Here is a 22,795-nt window from a genome sequence, read left to right as displayed (position 1 = left end):
TAATAACCACCTAAGGAGGGAAAATAATCAAATGAATATCAAATTAAAACCCTTCTACATTCGGATCCAAAAGCTCAACATTAATTTTGGGGCCCTCCAAGACCAAAATTTGAAAAGGGGAATCAAATCCTAAAGAAGGTCAAGGATGACCTCAACCCTAACCTAGGTTAGGAATGACCTCAACCCTACCCTAGGTCAACATCAATGTGGTTGACCTTTCCCTAGGTCAAGGTTGACCTAGGGGTCCAAATCTAGCTAGAGTATAAAACAAGAGGTCTTGAAGATGCCCATAAACCTATAAATGATATCAAAACAAGACTAAGTACCAAGAATAGGCACAAAATCCTATGATGAACATGATGAATGCTAGGAGGACTTATGCCTAAGTCCTACCTATAAAATTAATCCATAGAGGAGGGAAATTAAGGAGAATTTTCAAGATCCTAACCCTAATTTCACCTAGAATGAAGGAATAAAGTGTAGAATGTGTCCTACATACAAGTCTATCATGATTAATGTACTAAAAGAGGGTGCTAAACCTACCAAGATGGAAGTACTTCCATTTTAAGATGATACACATATATGTTGATTGATGAAGATGATTTGAAAAGAAAGATAACTAGATGAACTAGTGAAGCTATTGAGTGATGAGGAGCAAGTATGCTGGAATTACAATGGGCACTTGATCAGTTAGTCTTTGACAAGATGATGTATTGTTTATTCAGTGTATGAAGTATAGAATTATTTAATTAAACACAAGCAAAGCCTAGTGAAAAATGGTTGGTCAATGAAATAATTAAAATAGAAGATTAAGGAAATTAAGAGATAGCAAAGCAAACAATATTAGTCGTGTGATAGTTATGATCGAGAAAGATGAAGAAGAAAAATATGGTAGCAAACAAGCATAGTCAAGACCAAGTGAGCTGGTGAAGTTAGGTAAGACAAAATAATAGAAGATTGAGCTACATAGTGATGACCAAGTAGAAGAACATAGTGTTGACCAACTGGCAATAAAATAATAGTTTGTAAAAGAATTGAGTTTAAGGATGACATAGTTGAATTTTTGGATTAGTCCAAATTTGTAGATGATAAAGATTGACAAGCTGGCATATTTAATGCATGAATTAAGTTTGCTATGTGAAGAAAGGAAAGGATTTTGATGAGAAGTTTATAGAAGTATCAAGAAAGGATTAGAAGGAAAAAAAGATGGATAGACTCATTGAATCTAACCTAACCCTAAGATCTACAATGATATTTAAGTGAAAAAAGATCAAAGCTACCTATCTAAGAGGCATGTGAGCTATTTTCTAAGGTTGGTTAGTTGTTGATTGGCAATTTTATGGAGAACCTATGAAGAATAGAGTAACATAGGAAAAGTGAGAAGATTGGTGAAGTGTAATTGCTTGAAGGGATGCCAAGTAGACTAGTGAAGGAGATGATAATGAAGTCTAGTCAATGAACTAGAAAATGAGCCGAATGGAGATATGAATTTGCAAAGTGAGTTGCATTTTATAGATCAAACTTGTTATTACTTTCTAACCATTGTGGTAGTTAAAATATTTAATCAAGGTTGGCCTAATATTCGTTTTATAAATCCTATAATCAAAGTGATATTATAATGGAATTTTCCAAAGTCCTCTAACAAGGCTGATCCTAATAGGGTGATTAAATTCTTTAAAAGGCTCACACCTAACAATGTGTTGTGTAACCTTTAATAGGGTTGACTCTTAACCAAGCTCACTTCGAAAGAGTGAAAATTGGTAGCATGTTACTTGGTGTTTTTTCCCAAATTGGGTTTTCATGTTAAATTCTAGTGTCATACATGTGTGTTACATGCTATTTACTTTTATTTATTTACTATTGGTTAGCATATACTAAACATCGAGTTGAGTAATGAATACAATGTTAAGTTGGTAACGAGTTTCTATATGAACCAAGTGGTTTAATGAGATTGTTTAAGTTGTTTGAGGTTATTGAAAGTTGAATTGGTACATATGGACTTGAGAATAATTGATTCACCCCCCCTCTTAGTTATTCTAAACATTCTAACAATCGGTATTAGAGATTTTGGTGCTTGCAAGGAAAGTTTGAAAGAATTTAGCTAAAGATCAAGTTGTACAAGAGAGAGGTACCCAAGTTGAACAAGGAGAACTTCCCATCATGGAAATGATTAATGAAATAGCATATTTTTGGAGTTGGAGATTCTGTAGTGTACTATATAGATAAGGAATACATTGAAGTTCCTAGACCCATGACTATTGAACAAATGAAGGAGAAGAAGGAGTATAATCAAATAATGATAGATTTGGCATCTTCTCTAAGTTATTTTGAATTTGATGATGTGAAGGAATGTACTACTACAATGCAAATGTGGGACAAGTTAGCACAAATCCATGGAGGAGATAACAATGTGTTGAGAGCTAAAGTAAAAAGTTTGAGAGGCAAATTTGATGACATGAGAATGAAAGAGAGAGAAAATATTGCACAATATTGTGGCCAAATCAAGAAGGCTATGAATTCTATTAAAGGAGCTAGAGGCATCATATATGATGAGACTATGATATGTAAGGTATTGAGGACTTCCCATTTATGCAATTATAGTATTTGAAATTCAAGAGATGAGGTGTACACCTAGTAATGATTTAACCTTGGATTGTATAATTGGTAGATTCATTGCATTTGAGTTGTCAAATTTTGATAACTATTCATTTGCTAGTGTTGATTGTGCTTTCAAGACTCAACTAACCCCTGATGGATCTAAGAGAAAGAAGAAGAGAATAAATGTGGACAATAGTGAATTAGATGATGGTCTTGATTATCTTGAAGCATTACTAGTAAGAAGGCTACAAAGAGGAAGCATCAAATAAATGGTAAACTCACTATTATTTGTTTTGCATGTAATAAAGTTGGTCATATTCTTGCAAGATGTCCTAAAAAAGATGAGAAAGAAAGGAAGGATGGAAAATACAAAGGAAGAAGAGAAAGTAGAGATGACTAAGGTAACAAAGACTACAAAGGCAAAGGTAATAAATCTTGTTATATTACTGAAGAAGATGGTTTTGATAGTGATACTAATGAAAACTATGAAGAAGTTATTTATGAATGAAAGATGAAACAGACAAAGATGAGAAAAATCCATTGATTACATATGTGAATAACAATGACAAATGGGTAATTTTTTATAGTGGTTGTTCACATCATATGACTGGTGATACAAGTAAGTTTGAAAAGCTAGAGCATTATAAGGGAGGTAGTGTTAAGTTTGGAAATGATGCACCATGTTACATGGAAGGTAAATGACCAATTGTATTGAATGCTAAGATCATATTTGACAATGCATATTGGGTTGATGGTTTAAAATATAACTTGTTTGTGGCACTGTTGATCAATTTAGGCTATTGAGTTGAATTTCAAAATATGAAAGAAAAGATTTATGAGGCTACTAGTGACTAATTGGAAGTGGAGATCAAACAAGAGATAACTTGTTCTATCTAGACCTATCTAAAGATACTTATCTATTTGCACAATCTAAATATGTTTTATTATGGCATAAGAGGCTATATCATGTGAACTTTGATAATTTGGTAAGTATTAGTAAGATGAAAAGAGTAAAAGGATTACCAAGATCAATCAAACCTGATAAAGTGATGTGCAAACAATGTCAAATGGGAAAAATGACAAACTTTAGTTTCAAGAGAAAGACTTATTGTTTTGATGATATTTTTTAATTGGTTAATACTAACTTATGTGGTCTTAATTGAGTACAAAGCTATTATGGTGAAAAATATTTCATTCTATTTGTTGATAACTTTTCTAGAATGATGATTATGATTTTTTTTAAAGAAAAATCTAATGTATTTAAAATGTTTAAGTGGTATTTGGCTAGAGTTAAAAAAGAAACAAGAAAGAGTCTAAAGTTCTTAAGATCAGATAGGTGAGGTGAATGTTCAGAATAGATTGAAGGAGATTTTTGAAGAAGGAGATTGTTGAGTTTCAATTATTGTTTTGTCATTGATCTCAAACCTACTATTTCTTGGTAAGACAACTACTTATATAATTTAAGTACTATCACTTATTTGATTGATGAAGAGGATTTGATCAAAAGATGTAATAATAGAATTTAGAGGAAAGGTTGAGTTATGATATGTAAAGAAGTACAAGAATTAGTTAAGATAGTGATAACATGATGTATTAATAATCTACTTAAGGTTACAAAGGTTGGATACTCTAAGTAAGTATAGAAGAACAAGTTAAACAAAGTTTGTCTGCCAAGCTTGACCAAGTGGATGGTAGGTGCCGAGAAAAGTTAGTGCAAGCCAAGCAGATAATTAGTCAGAGTTTAGTAAATATTTATTCTAGTGTATGCTGAGCAAAAAAGTGGATGTCGAGTAAATTTTAGTTGATGTCAAGCACTAGTAAACTTTAGTTTGTGCCGAGTGATTCTATAGAGGATGTCGAACATCACAGTATGTGCTAAGCATCAGAAGCCAGATAATGTCGAGTGGCTACATTGTTTGAAAGATCATGAGTTCGATGAATTTGAGCCAACAAGTTTTTTTTCTTAGATTATGTGAACCAGGTGGAAGATGAGATTGATGAGCTAGTGGTACAAAATTCAAGGTAAACCATATTAGATGAGTTCAAAGAGGATTCGAGGAGAATTTTCTAGAAGAGATATAGAATAAGGGGTAGATTCATAGTATCCTACCTAATCCATCTTAACCCTAAATTTGAAGATGGAGAATGAATGGCAAAAGATCTTAATTTCCTATTTACAAGAATGACTGGTTATAAGCAAAAGAAGTCATGTGTGAGAACTTAAGGATGACAAGGAGTCAAGGGTTTTGCTTCATCAAGTGACCTAAGAGAAGAGTCTACATTGGCATGTTAAGCAACGAGGCTTAATAATATGAATGCTTGAAGGGTGAACAAGCTATCAAAGCTAAAATGTATGAAGACCAAGTAGAATGAAGGATTGAAATAGAGGTTTGTAATCTATAAATGAAGTTGAAATTTGTTATCAGATCAAGCCTTACTGTTACTCTCTAATAATTGTATCAGTCTAGGGAAAATCCTTTGGATTAAGGTTGACCTAATAGTCATTTGTAAATCTCTTAACCGTGTGACATTCCAAGTGAATGGTCTAAAGTCCTCTAACAAAGCTTACTCCTAAGAGGGTGATTGAAATCCTTCAATAGGGTCACATTTAATAGTGTGTATTGTAACCTTTAACAGGGTTGGCCTTTCATAGGGCATCACTTTAGAAGAGTAAAAAAGAGTAGCATGTTACTGGTGGTTTTTCTCAAATTGAGTTTCTACATAAATCAATGTGTCAAATGTGTTGTTAAATCTGTTATGTTTCATGTTTACATTTTTGCAAATTGATTTGACAGTAACCTACAAGTTTTAAGTGATTGCATAATCTTATGGATGCATGCATGAAGCTAAATGTTTTATGGGTTCACTAAACTATGAAAAGTTTAATTTATACATCTAGATCTTGGATAACTGATTCAACCCCCCATTTATTCTAAAGTATTCTAACAATTGGGATTAGAGCTATCTGCTTAAGATGACTAGTTTGAAGTTACTAGAAGCACAAAGATCAAGATGTCACAAAGAGAAGTACCCAAGCTTAATAGAGATAACTTTCTTGCATGGAAAAGTTTGATGAAGCTACACCTTGAAGGACTTGGAGATCATACAAAATTTACCATTACTATGGAGCATGTTGATCCCATTGGAGCCCCAACATCTGAGGATATGAAAAAGAAGAAAGAACATAACTAGACAATGCTTGAGATTGCCTCTACCCTAAGCTATGTCAAATTTGATAATATCAGAGGTCTTGAAAGTGCAAAGAAAATGTGATATGCATTAAACACCATCTATGGAGGAGACACTAATGTTCTAAGAGCCAAAGCTGAAAGTCTCAGAGGTAAGTTTGATGATATGAGAATGGAAGAAGGTGAAAATATTGCTCAATATGTTGCAAGTATAAAAGAAGTTGTTGATGCAATAAGAGGATCTACTAGAAAAATAGATGATGATACTATACTAAGAAAAGTTTTAAGAACACTACTATTTGTATATGCTATTAGAGTTTCTACAATTCAAGAACTGAGATGTATACCAAGGAATAATCTATCACTTGAAGGTCTAGTAGGTAGACTCACTGATATTGAGCTATCTATCTTTGATAATTACAAAACTAATAATATTGAATTTTATTTCAAAGCTAAGGTGTCATTAAAGAAACTTGATGAGAAGAAAAAGAAGAAAAAGATAAAGTATGTGTCCAGTGACAATGATATAGATGAGGAGGATGTAGAACAACTTCAATCACTATTGGAAAGAAGATTCCAAAAAGGTAAAGGAAAGTTCAAAGGTAAATTACCTATCATTTGTTTCAATTGCAATGAGGTTAGTCATATTGCTACTAGATGTCTAGAGAAGAAGAACTATAGAGGTGGTGACAAGTACAAAAGTAGAAGAGATGAAGACAACAAGGATTATAAAGACAGACAAAAAGTCATGCTATATTGCTGAAGAGGAAAAAAGAGATGAATCTGATGAACATAATGATGAAGTGGTGTATGTTGTAATGAAGGAAAAATCTGATGAAGATGAGGGAACTACACTTAGGACTTGTATGAACAAGAATGACAGATGGATCATTAATAGTGGGTGTTCACATCACATGACTGGAGACAGAAGTAAGTTCATTACCTTGAATTGTTATGATAGAAATAATGTAAGATTTGATAATGATGCACCATGTTTGATAAAAGGAAAAGGTTCTATCAAACTCACATATAAGATTTTATGTGACAATGCTTACTATGTTGAAGGACTTAACTATAATTTGTTGAGTGTATTGCAATTGAATAATTCAAGATGTAAGGTTGAGTTTGAAAACAGAATTTCTAAGATATATGATACAAATGGAAAATTTATTGGAAAGGGTGATCAGACTAGGAGTAATCTATTCTATCTTGACATAGAAGATGCTACTTGTGTAGTTGTAAAATTTTATGATGTGTGGCTATGGCACAAGAGGTTATGTCATGTTAATTTTGATAACCTGGTTAGTATCAACAACAAGAGAAAGGGATTAGAGGTTTTCCTAAGTTGAAGAAGCCTAATAATATAATGTGCAAACAATGTCAGTTAGGAAAAATGCCAAAGTCAAGTTTTAAGAGTAAAGCTCATACCTCTAAAGAAATACTAGTGATTGTTCATACTAACTTGTGTGGACCAATGGATGTGAAAAGCTACAAAGGAGATATGTATATTATGCTGCTTGTTGATGATTATTCTAAAATGATGATAGTTATATTTTTGAAATAGAAATCTGATGCTTTTCAAATGTTTAAGTGTTACTTAACAAGAGTTAAGAAAGAAATAGGTAAAAGTCTAAAGTATTTGAGATCTGACAAAGGAGGAGAATTTACATCAAATGAATTCAATATATTCTATATTGACAAAGGAATCATAATACATATATCTGCCCCTAGGACCCCTCCACAAAATGGAATTTCCAAAAAGAGGAATAGATCCATAATGGACTATGCTAGAACACTCATGATGGAGAAAAATGTTGGTTTGAAATACTGGAGAGAAGCTATAAGTATAGTTGTTTATACCTTGAAATGTGTACAAGTCAAGAAAGGTACTCATTCAACACCTTTTGAACTATGGTATGGATAGTTACCAAATGTAAAATATTTTAAAGTTGAAGCTATGTTCAGATGTCAAGTTACAACATGAAGTTGAAGAACATTTTGATTCTAAAATTAGTAGAGATGCCAAGCTATCTAACATAAATGTACACAATGAATTTGAAGTTGAAAGACAAAATGAAGAAACTAGAATTGAACCAAGATTGTTCAAATATGTCAAGAGATGTCATCCTACTGCACAAATAATTGGAGATAAAGATGCTAGACCAATGACAAGAAACAGATTGAGAAATGACACATGTTTTCCAAGCATGAAAGAACCCAAATTAGTAAGAGATGCATTAGAAGATGTAGATTGGAGTAAAGCCATGTAAGAAGAGATTGAACAAATAGAGAAAAACAAGATGTGCACTCCAGTTTCTAGACCAGAAGACAAAAATGTGATTGACACCAAGAGAGTATTCAGAAATGAGCTATATGAAAATGGTCAAGTCACAAGAAACAAAGCAAGACTAGTCTACAAAGGATATGCACAAGAAGAAGGAATTGACTATGGAGAGACATTTGCCCCTATTGCTAGAATAGAAGGAGTAATAACTTTACTTGCTTATTCTGCATACAAAGGTTTCAAAGTTTATCAAATGGATGTTAAATCTACATTATTGAATGACATATTAGAGGAAGAAATTTTAATAGAAATATTAGAAGGATTTGTTGGTGTTAATAATAAAAACATGTTATGTAGATTACATAAAACTCTATATGGTTTGAAACAAATACCAAGAGCATGGTATGAGAGACTTCATAAGTATCTTGAGAAGATTGGATTTGAAAGGATTGATGATAAAAAAAAATTGTACATGAAGATAGAGAAAGGAAAAGGTATTTTGTTATCTGAAATTTTTATTGATGATATCATATTTGGAGGTCAAGATGCTTTCTATAAGGCTTTTGCAAATGAAATGAAGCAAGAATTTAAAATTTCTATGTTTGGAGAGATCAAGTTCTTTGTGGGTTTGCAAGTATATCGGATGAAATATGGTATATACATCACTCAGTCAAAATATATCAAAGAAATATTAAAAACTTTTGGATTGGAAGATTCAAAAATATTAAGTACACCTATGGTGATAGGACACAAATTGTCAAAAATGATGATTCTGCTGAAGTGAGTCAAACATTATACAGGTCTAAAATTACAATATGTAGTACATAATAGATATGATATTGTATTATCTATAGGGATAGTTGCAAGATTCTTTGCTGATCACAGGGAGAATCATTTGATGGCTATAAAACAAGTACTGAGATATCTGAAAGGATTAAAGGAGTATGGTCTATACTATAAAAAAAATGAGAAATTAAAATTAAGAGCCTATGCTGATGTTGATTGGATTGGAAACATTGATGATAGAAAGAGCACTAGTGGAGGAGTATTTTTTTAAAGGTAAAAGACTGGTTACATGGACTAGCAAGAAACAAAACTACACCTCATAATCTATTGCTGAAGCTGAATATGTTGTTGCTGCTGTGAATTGTACAAACATTGTATGGATTAAACAACTACTCAAAGGTATGAAGGAAGAGATCACAAAAACAATGACACTTTATTATGATAATACAAGTGCTATAAATGTATCAAAGAATCTTGTAATGCACACAAAGACTAAGAACATTGCAATCAAGTATCATTACTTGAGAGAATTAGTTCAAGATAAAGAGGTGAAGATGGAATATGTCAACACAAAAGAAAAAATTGCTAATATCTTTACAAAATCATTACATAAGGATGCTTATGAACATCTAAGAGGTAACCCCTATCAAAGGCTATCTAAGTAACAAAAAGAGTGCCCTGCATCAAACAAGCTAATTCTCATATGTTACAAATTGATGTAGAGGATCTTACTTTAGGAGCTGCCTAAAGTAATCTAAGAACTAAAACAACTCACAAGCAAGCTGACAAAGGAAGAAACTAAAGAAGCTTATATCTGCATGTTAAGATGACAAGTCTTTGGCATTGTTGTCAAAGAGGGAGAGACTATCGATGGAGAGAGTTACTGAAATAGAAAAACAAAAGAAAGAGGGAAACATCTATTGATCAAGAGCTATACAAGAGATTGGAGATTTAACAAAGAGGGAGAAATCATAACATCTATCTAGTGAGAGGGAGTTATAAGGATAACACAAAGGATTTTTGTAACCTATTCAAAAGTTGGAAGTTTTTGATAGAGGGAGAGATTTCAATATAAGGAATCATTTTTTTGTGGTATTTTGTTGGTCTTACTATTTTAACCTAGTCAGTTTGGTTGATAAGTTTTGTTTTCCATCAATGCCAAAGAGGGAGATTGTTGAGAATAGATTGAAGGAGATTGTTGAGTTTCAATAATTGTTTTGTCACTAATGTAAAACCTGGTATTTGTTGGTAAGACAATTGCTTATATGATTTAAGTACTATCACTTATTTGATTGATGAATAGGATTCGATCAAAATATCTAACAATAGCACCTAGACACAGAGTTTATCTGCCAAGCTTGACTGAGTGGATAGTAGGTGCCGAACAAAGTCATTGCAAGCCAAGAAGAAAATTAGTTGAATCTGAGTAAATGTTTATTCTAGTGTATATTGAGCAAAACATTGGATGCCGAGTAAAGTTTAGTTAATGTTGAGCACCACTAAACTTTAGTTCATGCCAAGTGATTCCATAGAGGATCCCAAGCAATGTAGTATATGCCAAGCATTAGGAGCCAGATAATGCTAAGTGGCTACATTATTTGAAAGATCATGAATTTGATGAATTTGAGATGACAAATTTTTTTTTCTTGGAATGTGAGTTAGGTGGAAGATAAGATATATGAGTAGGTGGCACAGAATTCAAGGTAAACCATTTTTAGGCAAATTTAAAGAGGAGTCAAGGAGAAGTTTCTGGAAGAGATATAGAATAAGGGGTAGATTCATTATATCCTACCTAATCTATCTTAACCCTAAATTGGACAGTGGAGAATGAATGGAAAAAGATCTTAATTTCCTATTCATAGAAATGGTTAGTCAGAAGCAAAAGAATTCATGTGGGAGAACCTAAGAATGATAAGGATTCAAGGTTTTTGCTTCATCAAATGACCTAAGAGAAGATTCTATATTGGCATGTTAAGCGAAAAGGCTTAAGGGTATGAATGCTTAAAGGGTGAACAAGCTATCAGAGCTAAAATATATGAAGGCCAAGCAGAATGGAGGACTGAAATAAAGATCTATAATTTGCAAATAAAACTGTAAGTTGTTATCAAATCAAGCCTTATTGTTACTCTCTAATAATTGTATCAGTCTAGGGTAAATCATTTGGATTAAGGTTGACCTAATAGTCATTTGTAAATCATTTAACTAGGTGACATTCTAAGTGAATGGTCTAAAGTCCTCTAACAAGGTTCACTCCTAATAGGGTGATTGAAATCCTTTAATAGGGTCATATTTAATAGTGTGTATTGTAACCTTTAACAGGGTTAGCCTTTCATAGGGCATCACTTCAGAAGAGTGAAAAAGAGTAGCATGTTATTGGTGGTTTTTCTCAAATTGAGTTTTCATGTAAATCATTGTGTCAAATGTGTTGTTGAAGCTATCATGTTTCATATTTACATTTCTGTAAATTGATTTAATAGTAACCTATAAGTTTTAAGTGATTGCATAATCTTATGGATGCATGCATGAAGATAAATATTTTATGGGTTAACTAAATTGTGAAATTTTTTATTTATACATCTAGACCTTGGATAACTGATTCACCCCCCACCCCTCTTAATTATTCTAAAGTATTCCAACAGTGAATTCATATTAGATGAGTTTAACATATTCTACAATGAAAAAGGAATCAAGAGACAAATGAGTGCACCAAGGACTCCACAAAATAAGATAGTTGAAAGAAGGAATAGATCATACATGGACTATGCAATGACATTGGTAATGGAGAAGAATGTTTCACAAAAGTACTAGAGATAAGGTGTAAGCAATGCAATCTATACTTTGAACTGAATTCAAGTCAAGAAAGGTACAAACATAACACCTTTTGAACTTTGGTATGGCCATGCACCTAATGTAATTATTTTAAAGTTTTTGGAAGAAAATGTTACATATTGAAAGATGCAAGGAAAGGAAAGCCTAATGCAAAAAGTGATGAAGGTATATTCTTAGGATATTCCACTAAAAGAAAAGTCTATAAGTGTTTGGATTATAACACTAACAAAATTGTGGAAAGTGCAAATGTTAGAGTTGATGAATTTGTAGAAAAGGACGAGGGGGATTGCAAGAAATAACTTGAAGACTACAAAAATTGTGTTTAAATATATGAAGGTGAAACTAGTACTTTACCTAAACCCATCGAAAGAGGTTATCAGACATTAGTATCCAGACACTTTCGAGGTTCAACAAAGAAGCTCTAACAAGCATCAATAAACTATTGAGCATCAGGCTATAGGTGCCAAGTCATAGACATAAGGAGTTGACCATTAGAGAAAGGAAACCAAACACTAGATAGACCATGCCAAGTTGCAGACAGAGATACCTGAAATAGAAAAACAAGAAGAACCAAATGAAATACAAGAAGAAGAAAAAAGACCTAAACCTATCTTAGCAAAGTATGTAAGGAGGAATCATACACTAGACCAAATCATTGGAAGAAAAGAATTAGGAGTCATGACAAGAAGTAAGTTGAAAAATGATACATGTTTATTATGTGAAATTGAACCTAAATAAGTTAAAGATGCATTGGAAAATAAAGATTAGATTAAGGAAATGAATGAGGAAATTGATCAAATAGAGAAAAACATGACTTGGATGTTGGTTCCCATACGAAAGGATATGAATGTGATTGGAACAAAGTGGGTATTTAGAAATAAGTTGATTGAGAAAGGTGAATTCACAAGGAACAAGGCAATACTAGTTTATAAGGGATATGCACAAGAGGAAGGAGTTGATTATGGTGAGACATTTATCCTAGTTTCAAGGTTAGAATGAGTGAGAACTTTGATTGTATATGCTTCTTACAAAGGATTCAAGATATACCAAATGGATGTCAAATCTACATTTTTGAATGGAATCATAGAAGAAGTCTAGATTGATCAACCTGAAGGATTTATTGATCCTAGAAAGAGGAGTATGGTATCTAAACTACAAAAAGCACTATATGGCTTGAAACAAGCCCCTAGAGCTTGGTATGAAAGGTTACACAATTATTTGGTAAAAATTGGTTTTGTAAGAACTAATGATAATATCAATTTGTACTTGAAAAATGAATATGAGAACAAGGTATTACGGGCTGAAATTTTTGTTGATAATATCATATTTGGAAGACATGACTTGTTGCATAAATCATTTTCTAATGAGGTGAAAAAATAATTTGAGATGTCAATGTTTGGAGAGATCAAGTTTTTTGTTGGATTGCAAGTTTATCAGATGAAGAAGGGTATTTACATTACTCAATCAAAGTATATCAAGGAGATATTGAAGATCTTCAAAATGGAGGACTCAAGACTAGTTGGAACACTTAAGGTTGTTGGTCATAAAATTTCAAAGAGAGATGATTTTGTTGAGGTGAATCAAACATTATACAGGTCAATGATTGGAAAACAATAATATGTTGTACATATAAGACCCGACATTGCATTTGAAGTTATAATTATTGCTACATTTTCTGATAATCCTAGAGAAAGTCACATGATGGCCATGAAAAGGATACTAAGATATTTGAAAGGAAAAAAAAACCTATGGAATATGTTACAAAAAGAGAGAAGTTTTAGCTAAAAGTTTATACAAATGTTTATTAGGTTGGAAACATCAATAACAAAAATAGTACAAGTGGAGGCACTTTCTTTCTAGGTAGGAAATTGATTTCATGGACAAGCAAGGAGAAAAATTATATTTTACAATCCATAATAGAGGTTGAGTATGTTGCTATAGTTGTCAATTGTTCAAACATTATGTGGATCAAGAAATTGTTGAAATGCATGAAGGATGAGATTACTAAACCTGTTGTGATATATTGTGATAACACAAGTGCTATAAACATAGCTAAGAGTCCTGTGATGCATACAAAGGCCAAATACATTGCTATCAAACATCATTACTTGAGAGATTTGGTACAAGACAAAGAAGTGATACTTGAGTATGTGAACACAAAGGAGCATATAGCTGATATATTCACTAAGGCATTACCTAAGGATTATTTTGAGTATCTAAGAGGTAATTTGGGGGTGTTTCTCCTATCTGAAGCAAGATGAGAAGAGATGTTTCATTGCATCAAATGTTATGATCATAATATCTTGCACATTGATGCAGGAGCTCACACTTTGGGAGCTTCTTAAATATTGTGAAAATATTAACTAAAGCATGAGAAAATGAGGCTGTAAGGGGTCAAGGTAAATATGAAAGTGTAAGTGATGTATCTATATCAATCAGACATATGATTGATGTCTTTGGAATTTTGTTCAAAGAGGGCGAGTATGTTACCATGTTACCATTCATATCATGAGAGAGAGTATTTGCTAAGATATATAAGAGGGAGATATATATATGAAGTGATTATTGTTCAAAAAGGGAGACATATGAAGCTAGTTACAATATCAAAGGGAGAATATTATTAGACGTGTTTCCAATACAAATGGTATTTTAATTGTTGTTAGCATTAAGTATTGAAGAATTTATAATTGGTATCATAGTGGGAGAAGTGTAAGTGAGTGCAAGGTGAGAATATACATAAAACTAAGGATATTAATGAAGTTCTATATCAAATCACAGAGGGAGCTATTAAGGAGTTGTTACTAATACACCATAAGAATGTCTTTAGCATTCACATGGTAACTAGAGGTGTTGCCATCAATACCAAAGAGGGAGATATTTGGAAACTACAATTAGAATAATTTTTATGTTGTCATTGATGTCAAATCTACTAGAGAGACATTTACTAATAGTGTAGAGTGTCATATCTATCGATTGTGAAGATGATTTGAAAAGAGAGATAACTAGATGAACTAGTGAAGTTGTTGAGTGAAGAGGAGAAACTATTTTGGAATTACAACGGGAACTTGATCATTTAGTTTTTGAAAAGATGATGTATTTTTTATTCAACATGAAGTATAGAATTATTGAGTTAAACACAAGCAAATCCTAGTGAACAATGGTCGGTCAATGAAGGAGTTGAAACAAAAGATTAACTAACTTAAGAGATAGGTGAGAAAACCATATTAGTCAAGTGATAGTTATGGCTGAGCAAGATGAAGAAGAAAAATATAGTAGCGACTGATCATAATGAAGACTGAGTGAGCCAACAAAAGTTAGGTGATATATAATAGTAGAAGACTGAACTATACAATGACAACCAAGCATAAGAACACAATGTTGACCGAGTGTCAACAAAATAATAGTTTGTGAAAGAATCAAGTTTGAGGTTGACATAGTTAAATTTTGGATTAGTCAAAACACATAGATGATATAGATTAATAAGCTAGCATATTTAATGCACAAATTGAGTTTGTTATGCAATCAAAGGAAATGATTTGATAAGAAGTTTCTAGAAGTATCAGGAAAGAATTAGAAGGACAAAAGGATAGATATATTCATTGAATCTAATCTAACCCTAAGATCTACAGTGATGTTTAAGTGAAAAAAGATAAAAGCTACCTATTTAAGGAGGAATTAGAGATGTTTTATAAGGTTGGTTCATTGTTGATTGGTAATTTTGTGGAAAACCAATGAATAAAAGAGTAGTAGAGGAAAAGTGAGAAGATTGGTGAAGTGCGATTGCTTCAAGGGATGCCAAGAATATTAGTAAAGGAGATGATAACGAAGTCTAGTCAATGAATCAACAAATGAAGTGAATGCAGATTTGAATTTGTAAAGTGAGTTGTATTTTATAGATTAAACTTGTAGTTAATTTATAACCATTGTGACATTTAAAATCCTTTAATCAAGGTTGAGCTAATAGTCATTTTGTAAATCCTTTAATCAAGGTGACATTCTAATGGAATGATCCAAAGTCCTCTAACTATGTCACTCCTAACAGGGTGATTAAATCCTTTAATAGAGGCTAATTGTGTGTTTTGTAACCTTTAATAGGGTTGGCTATTAACCAAGCTCACTTTAGAAGAGTGAAAAGTGGTAGCATGCTACTTGGTGGTTTTTCCCAAATTGAGTTTCCATGCAAAATCTTTGTGTCATACATGTTTCAATATTATATATGTGGTGCATGTTGTTTAATATTGTTTATTTACTTTTTGTCAACATAAACTAAACACAGAGTTAAGTAATGAACATAATGTTAAGTTGCTAATGAGTTTCTACATGGACCGATTGGTTTGATGAGATTATTTAAGTTATTGAAAGTTGAATTGGTACATTTGGACATGAGGATAACTGATTCATCCCCCTCTCAATTATTCTAAACAATCTAACACAACCTACTCATAATGAAATATAAGGACTTAGAAAGTGGAGTAAACTTATGATTCATCCAAAAAATATAGGAAGAAGTAGCAACATCTCGAGATGTAATAGCCACTTGATCATCTATTATATTCGTGGATTTGTTAATCTTGGCATAGTTGTTAGGTTTCTATAATCTGTTATAATTAGGTGCAAGAGAACTCTTAGCAATGGGCACATGAGCCATTGGAGTCATTCTCTCAAACTAACTCACTTGTAATTGATAATGACAAAGTGGCGCACAAAGTTGTGAAAATGAAGTAAAATCAGTAAGAAAAAATCTTATCCTTATTTTCTTGTTTGTAAATTTGTAATAAACATATGTTGAATATCAATATCAAGCACATGGTAAGAAATTTGAGCATGCAAATGCTTAAATCTACCCATAAAATTAGTCACTTTCTCCTTAGGACCTTTTTTAGAATGCATGAAATTAGTCAAAGAAACAAAAGGACCAAAATTATTTTGAAACTATTGTATAAAGTAATTAGCAAGTTTATGAAATGAATTAATAGAATAAGGTGGCAAAGAGAAATACCATTGTTAGGGAATGTATGGAAAATCATCTTAGCTAAAACCCTATGGTCACGAGCATAGTCACTACATAGAACTTAAAAAGTCTTAAGATTGTCATAAGATCACCTTTACCATTATAAGTGTCAAGGCAGGGAATATTAGCTTGTTAAGGTTTAGTATTAGGGATAATGTCAAAAGACAAAGGACTACCCATACCATATGTAGTAACATTAAACTTATATTGAGTAAAGGAAGCAAGTTGTTTTTACAAAGAAGAAACAATATAAGAAAGAATAAGGATAGTGGAATCATTAGAAGAAATAGGTGGAAGAGGCACATTCAAGACACTGGGAGAAGTGTATGAATTATCTGGGATAGAAGGAACTGTGGGTGGAACACTAGGAACCACAATACAACGATTAGGATAAGTGAAAAGAAAAGTATTATATGAAGGTTGTAAAGTGGTCAATGAAATAGGCATAACACTCACATGCAAAGAAGAAATAGGGAGACTACCAGGAGGATTAGAAATCTGAAGAAAAGTGGTGACAATAGGAGCAACATAAGTAGATATTCTAAACGTAGGTGTAGAAATAGGGAAAGAAAGTTCAAGAGTAGAAACAAGAAAAGTTGTTTTGTATTTAGAAGAAGCTTGACTCAAAAGCATATCATGAGTATTTAAAAGGTGAGTATGACCACGTAAAAGGTCACCACCATGTCCATCATTATAGGATACTTTCTTAAGAGAATCAAAAGCAACAATATTATGAATATTGTGATTTTCTTAAAGAAGACAATCATGCATTTTATCAATCTCAGTAACAAATTTATCAACTTGTTCAAGAGGAACCCTTAAATCCTCATCCTCATCCTCAACATGAGATGAATGAGAAGAGTCATTCTCCATACAAGGGTTAAGATCATGAGAGACTCTAGGGTCACTAAGGTTCCTAAGGCAATGTGAACTAGATGAATCTAGATAAAAGAGATCCATGAGTCTTTGACTTCTCTTAACATGAATACTATAAGTAGGACTGAGGGTAGTAAAGTGCATACACTACATAAGGCAAGATGACACATAAAAAATCTAAATTTTATGATATGAAATAAAACACAATATAATGTAAAGAATATATAATGCATGCAAAAATATATCACATGATAACACAAGAAAATGCAATGATCTAACTTTGAATAAGAAATCTAACACCAAATCAAAAGTAGAAATGTTGACAGTTAGGTTCACCAATAAATGTAATGGTGGAAATCTGAATCAATTGTATAGGACCTATTTTCATCACATTAAAACACACATATAGATAATAGAGAGAAAAAAATAAAGGAGATAATCCCTTTCAATCCCAATTCTAAAGAACTATGTTTAGAAAGATTAGTGCTAACCAAACAAGAAAGGAGCACTAATACAAACTAGGTCTAGGAAGAATAAGGGGAAAGATAACCAAATCCTTGAAAACCCTAGATAATTGATAAGCTAGAGCTAGATGCAGGTAAGTATGATGAAAGGACAAAGAAGGTAGGGAATACACCTTTAGAATATATTTTTATGCTTTTTTGTATCGATTATATTGAAGAGAAATCATCGATTTTGGGCTAACCACACAATAAACAAAACCCAAAAGTTGTTCAACATTGAGTCAGAGGTGAATTGGATGATCAAGGAGGTCTCGATCACTGTTGAAGCATTAGGGGTGACCCAGTTGACCTTGATAGAATATGTATGAAAATGTTTCCAATTTTGTGGTTTTGATAGAATGTGTACTCAAATATGCAACCTATTCATTGATTTTATATCGACAACCTACAGAAAAAGGGTTTTTTTTGTTGATGGGGGGGTTCTCCTTGGTCAAACCCCAATATAGGAATTAACCTTGAATTGGAATAATTGAAATAACATGAAAAGTAAATGTAGAAATTCACCTTACAATAGTAGGATCTCTCAAATCAAATGAAATATGCTTACTTCACCAATTGATTTGGATTAAGAAGATGAAGATGTAGAAGATATAACAAAGGATCTTGAATGAATTGATGAAGATTTTGAAGATAAAATCATTTAACTTCTTGTTTACTTAAATCCTTCATCTTCAATTGAGGAATGCTTGAATGAAGCTTGAAGACTTGAAAAATTGAATGCTTGAGTGCTTGTACACGCATGTCCTTGGACTGATTATGAATTTTGTTGTGTAATGATTGAAATCGAGTAAATGGAAGGGTTTATATAGAGCTTGGAATTGACTAACTCCTATAGGATGACCTGCTTAGGAATTAATATCCCAAATGTATCTAAACATGAGACTATAATAGAGGACCCAAAATAGGGCCTGATTAGGGGTGTACTGTGACCTTGATGGTCCATCAAGGACACACCGTGCCCCTGACAACTAGGGGCCAAGATCTCTAAGATCTCTTTGAGATCCCAAAATAGGTCTTGAATCTTAGAAATTAGGCACAAAGTTTGAGATATAGCCATTTTAGTGTAAAGAGCACATTCCAAGTGGATATATGAAGGGAAGGGAGAGCCTAGGAGGATAGATCCTACATCAAGCTTAATGCCATATAAATAGGAGATTTAAAGAGGATCTATTAGGTTTTACCTCAATTACACCTAGGAGAAAAGGACAAAAAAGGGAAGAATGGAGGAAAGGTGCAAGTAGATTGATGATCTCACATTAAATAGGTGCTAAACCTTCATTAAATTGGAGTGCTTCCAATTTAAGACAATACATGGTGTAAAAATTACACTTATAAATTTGCAAGTTTAACAGTTCAATTTAGAATATGTCCAGAGGTGGACCCAACCAATCAATTACCAGATAATATTATACTGATAGGCCCAAGGTTTGAATTTTCAAAGCCCATAGTGTATTTTAATAAGCCTAATTCATGCTTTTTTGTCTTTAAGAAGCTCATTTGATTTAGGATTATCCCATAATAAAATATAGATGGTCTATGCTTTATTAAGATGAATACCAAACCTAGTTCTCAACATGTGCAAAAGATTTCTCAACCTCTTGGTACTCCTACCTTAGCCCCCTAGTTGAATCAAAATAGTTTTGAGTCTATTGTAAACTCTCCTTAAAATTTTATTATGACAGACAACTAGAGGTTGGTTAGGAAATGAAAGGAGTTTTCAAAGTCTTCCTCTTCACATGGTCAAATGGTGTCTTCTCATCCTCTACCATGACCATTTGTGAGAAATGATGTTTCTTCTTCTAATCATGTAAGGTTAGATTCAAATTTCCACCAACTAGCCATGAAACTTCTCTCCCTACTGTAAGACAAAGCTTTAGGTGTTCTTCCACTACATCAAAATACTCTATTCAAGTTGAACAATCAATTGTAACTACTAACTATTTTTTATGTTTTTCCCCAAGAAGATAACTTCTCCAACCTCCTTAATGAAGCATACACTCATGCCTTTTAATATTAGAGGGATTTATTTCTAATCACAAATATGAGGTTAATGAAACCATTGTCAAATAGAAACCAATTATTGGAATTTTTCAAGAAGTTAAATTAAACAACTTTTGAGTCATTTCTTCCCTATACAACATATGGAAAGCAATTATTTTCTTTATTACATTTTATAGAGAGGGAAGGGATGGTGATATCATTAATGTAACTCCTTGTGAAAGTAAGATGGTCATTGATAAGGGTTAGATCCATCACATGGTTGTGTGTGGGTTCTTTCTTTTGTCAATGGACAATCCATTAAGTTTTGTTCTTTTTGTGCTTCTAACATTACTAACGAGAGATGTGAATTATGGAACTGTTTGTTCTCCAATTTGCCTTAGCTTAATTAGATCATTGGAGATCATTTCGATAGGTGAAACATTGTACTAATTGCAATTGGCCTATTAATGTTGAGTTGAAAATAAAGAATTTGATAAAAATGATTATTTTTTTGAAATTATTTGGGGATTGTTGATCATATCTACAAGAATAAATCCAGCCAAAATAAGAACTAGTTCTTTTGGTCTAATTGTAGGATGGATTGGATATGAAACTTAGTAGGCTTGACATGTTTTATATCTCTCCCAATTTGCAATTGGCTTATGTTTCCAATGGATATATAGTTAATGTGGATTATTCTACCTTATTTTCAGACCACTCCTCTATCATGCATTCCTTAAAGGAGGATGCTAAAGAAGTAGTTGATAAGATGCCTTCCAAACTTAATTATCCTCTTCTTAAAATTCCTTCTTGTGTAGTTTCTTTAATGGGTGTTTGGAGCTCTATTCCCAAGCCCAGAGAAGGTGACTTTTACAGGGTTTTGTGGTAGGAAGTCATTTCTCAATGTGCTATTTTTTCATATTCTTTTGGTAAAATAATGACTTGGCAAAAAATACACAAAGATAAATGCTTCAAAGGAAAGTTAGAATTTAATAGAGAATTACTCAATTTAGATCCTAAAAACCTCTATGTCCAAGCTTCTGTAGCTACTAATTTTTGCCTCAACTTTGAAAACTTTATATGTATAGAGGGAATGATGCCAAAATTAGGGAAACACCTCATTAAAGTAAGGAAGGAAATGGAGGAACTAAATAGTTTCTTGATTACTTAAATTCTAAAATAAAAAGAATTATGTTGGGGCGATAAAAAATGAAAATGGGAAAATTTTAACTAATACAAAAAATATTAAAGTGTAGTTTCATAATATTTATGAAGGGAAAATTCCCATTAGCTTGATGTTCAAGAAATGTTGAAAGTTGTCATCAAAGATGTTATCTCAAGGAAAGTAGATAATGAATATAGAAAACATCTAGATCGAGATCTTTCTATAGAGGATTTGGAACATGATTTATTTTTTATGGACCCCTAATAAAATCCCTAAGATTGGTGGCTTTTTCATTGCATTCTATCAAACTATGTGGAAACATATTAAAGATGTTTTTGCTTGTTGTATTTGGAAGCCTTAATACAAGGGTTGCTAGAACCTATTATTAACAACAATTTATTTAAGTTTATCCCCAAAGGAAAGAATAAATATTCTCACTTGGGATGACATCCTATTATATTTTTGAATGCATCTTAATTTTTTTTTTGTGAAGGCCTTATTCCTAATAATTAAATTGGTGGCTAACTATAAAATTGGAGGTTAAATTTATAGTTAGACTTGAACACATTGGGGTTGTAGATGGTCATTTCATCATTGATAACTTAATGCTAGCTTGGGAAACTTGTGAGTGAGAACAACAGACATGGCCCAACATGTTGTGTTGATGAAACTTGATTTTAACAAAGCATATGTCATGATTAGTAGGAGATTTATTATTAAAATGACGTAGTGGCTAAGGTTTGGTCCTAAAAATCAAAAACATGTTTAGATGTTATCTTAGGATACTAATGTTTAGATTGTTTTCAATAATTATCTCTAAATCCTTTTATTTATAACAATCTATTAGATAAGGTTTCCCCTTGTCACCTTTTCTCTATTTTCTTTCATAAAATATCCTTGGTTATTTACTACAGGAATATAATCAAATGAACTTAATCAAAGGTGTCCTAATTCCTAACAATGTTATTTTTCTCAATTTCCACTTTGTTAATGATTTGTTTAATTCATTCAAATTTTAAAATCTATAATTAATAATGTTATGGAGGTTCTAGATCTTTATTGTTCTTTTTCAAGATCCAAACTAGGTTACCACAAAACAAAGTTCATGATCAAATTAGACCATATTCCTTATTAGATGCCCAAAGAATGGAAGCAAAATAGACACGTTCTTGGATTAAAATATATTTTGGTATTCCCTTTTCTTTGGGGGTATGCTTAGCTGACATGTGGAATTGGTTTTTAGTGAAATTGAAAAACAAGATCTTTAGTTGGAGGAACAAATACCCCTCTGTAGTAGATAATATTCAATTTATGATTAAATATTTTTTTCTTCCTCATGTTTACTAATCTTCTTGTTGGATACCCTCCAAAAAGGATCATGCTAATCTAATCAAAATGGTTTCATAGTTCTTGTGGAGAAATTGGGATGGCAAGGTCAGTTTTAAAGATTTTTCCTAGTTATACCACATACAATTTAGGAGTAAGGGTGGATTAAGATTATTGGATCTTATGAATCAAGGGGTTTGTTTATCACCTACATGGATCACAAGAGTG

The sequence above is a fragment of the Cupressus sempervirens genome, chromosome 8 (assembly GCF_028749045.1).
Source record: "Cupressus sempervirens isolate cs-2001-9-10 chromosome 8, ASM2874904v1, whole genome shotgun sequence".
Classification (NCBI taxonomy): domain Eukaryota; kingdom Viridiplantae; phylum Streptophyta; class Pinopsida; order Cupressales; family Cupressaceae; genus Cupressus; species Cupressus sempervirens.
This window is presented reverse-complemented; position numbering follows the sequence as displayed.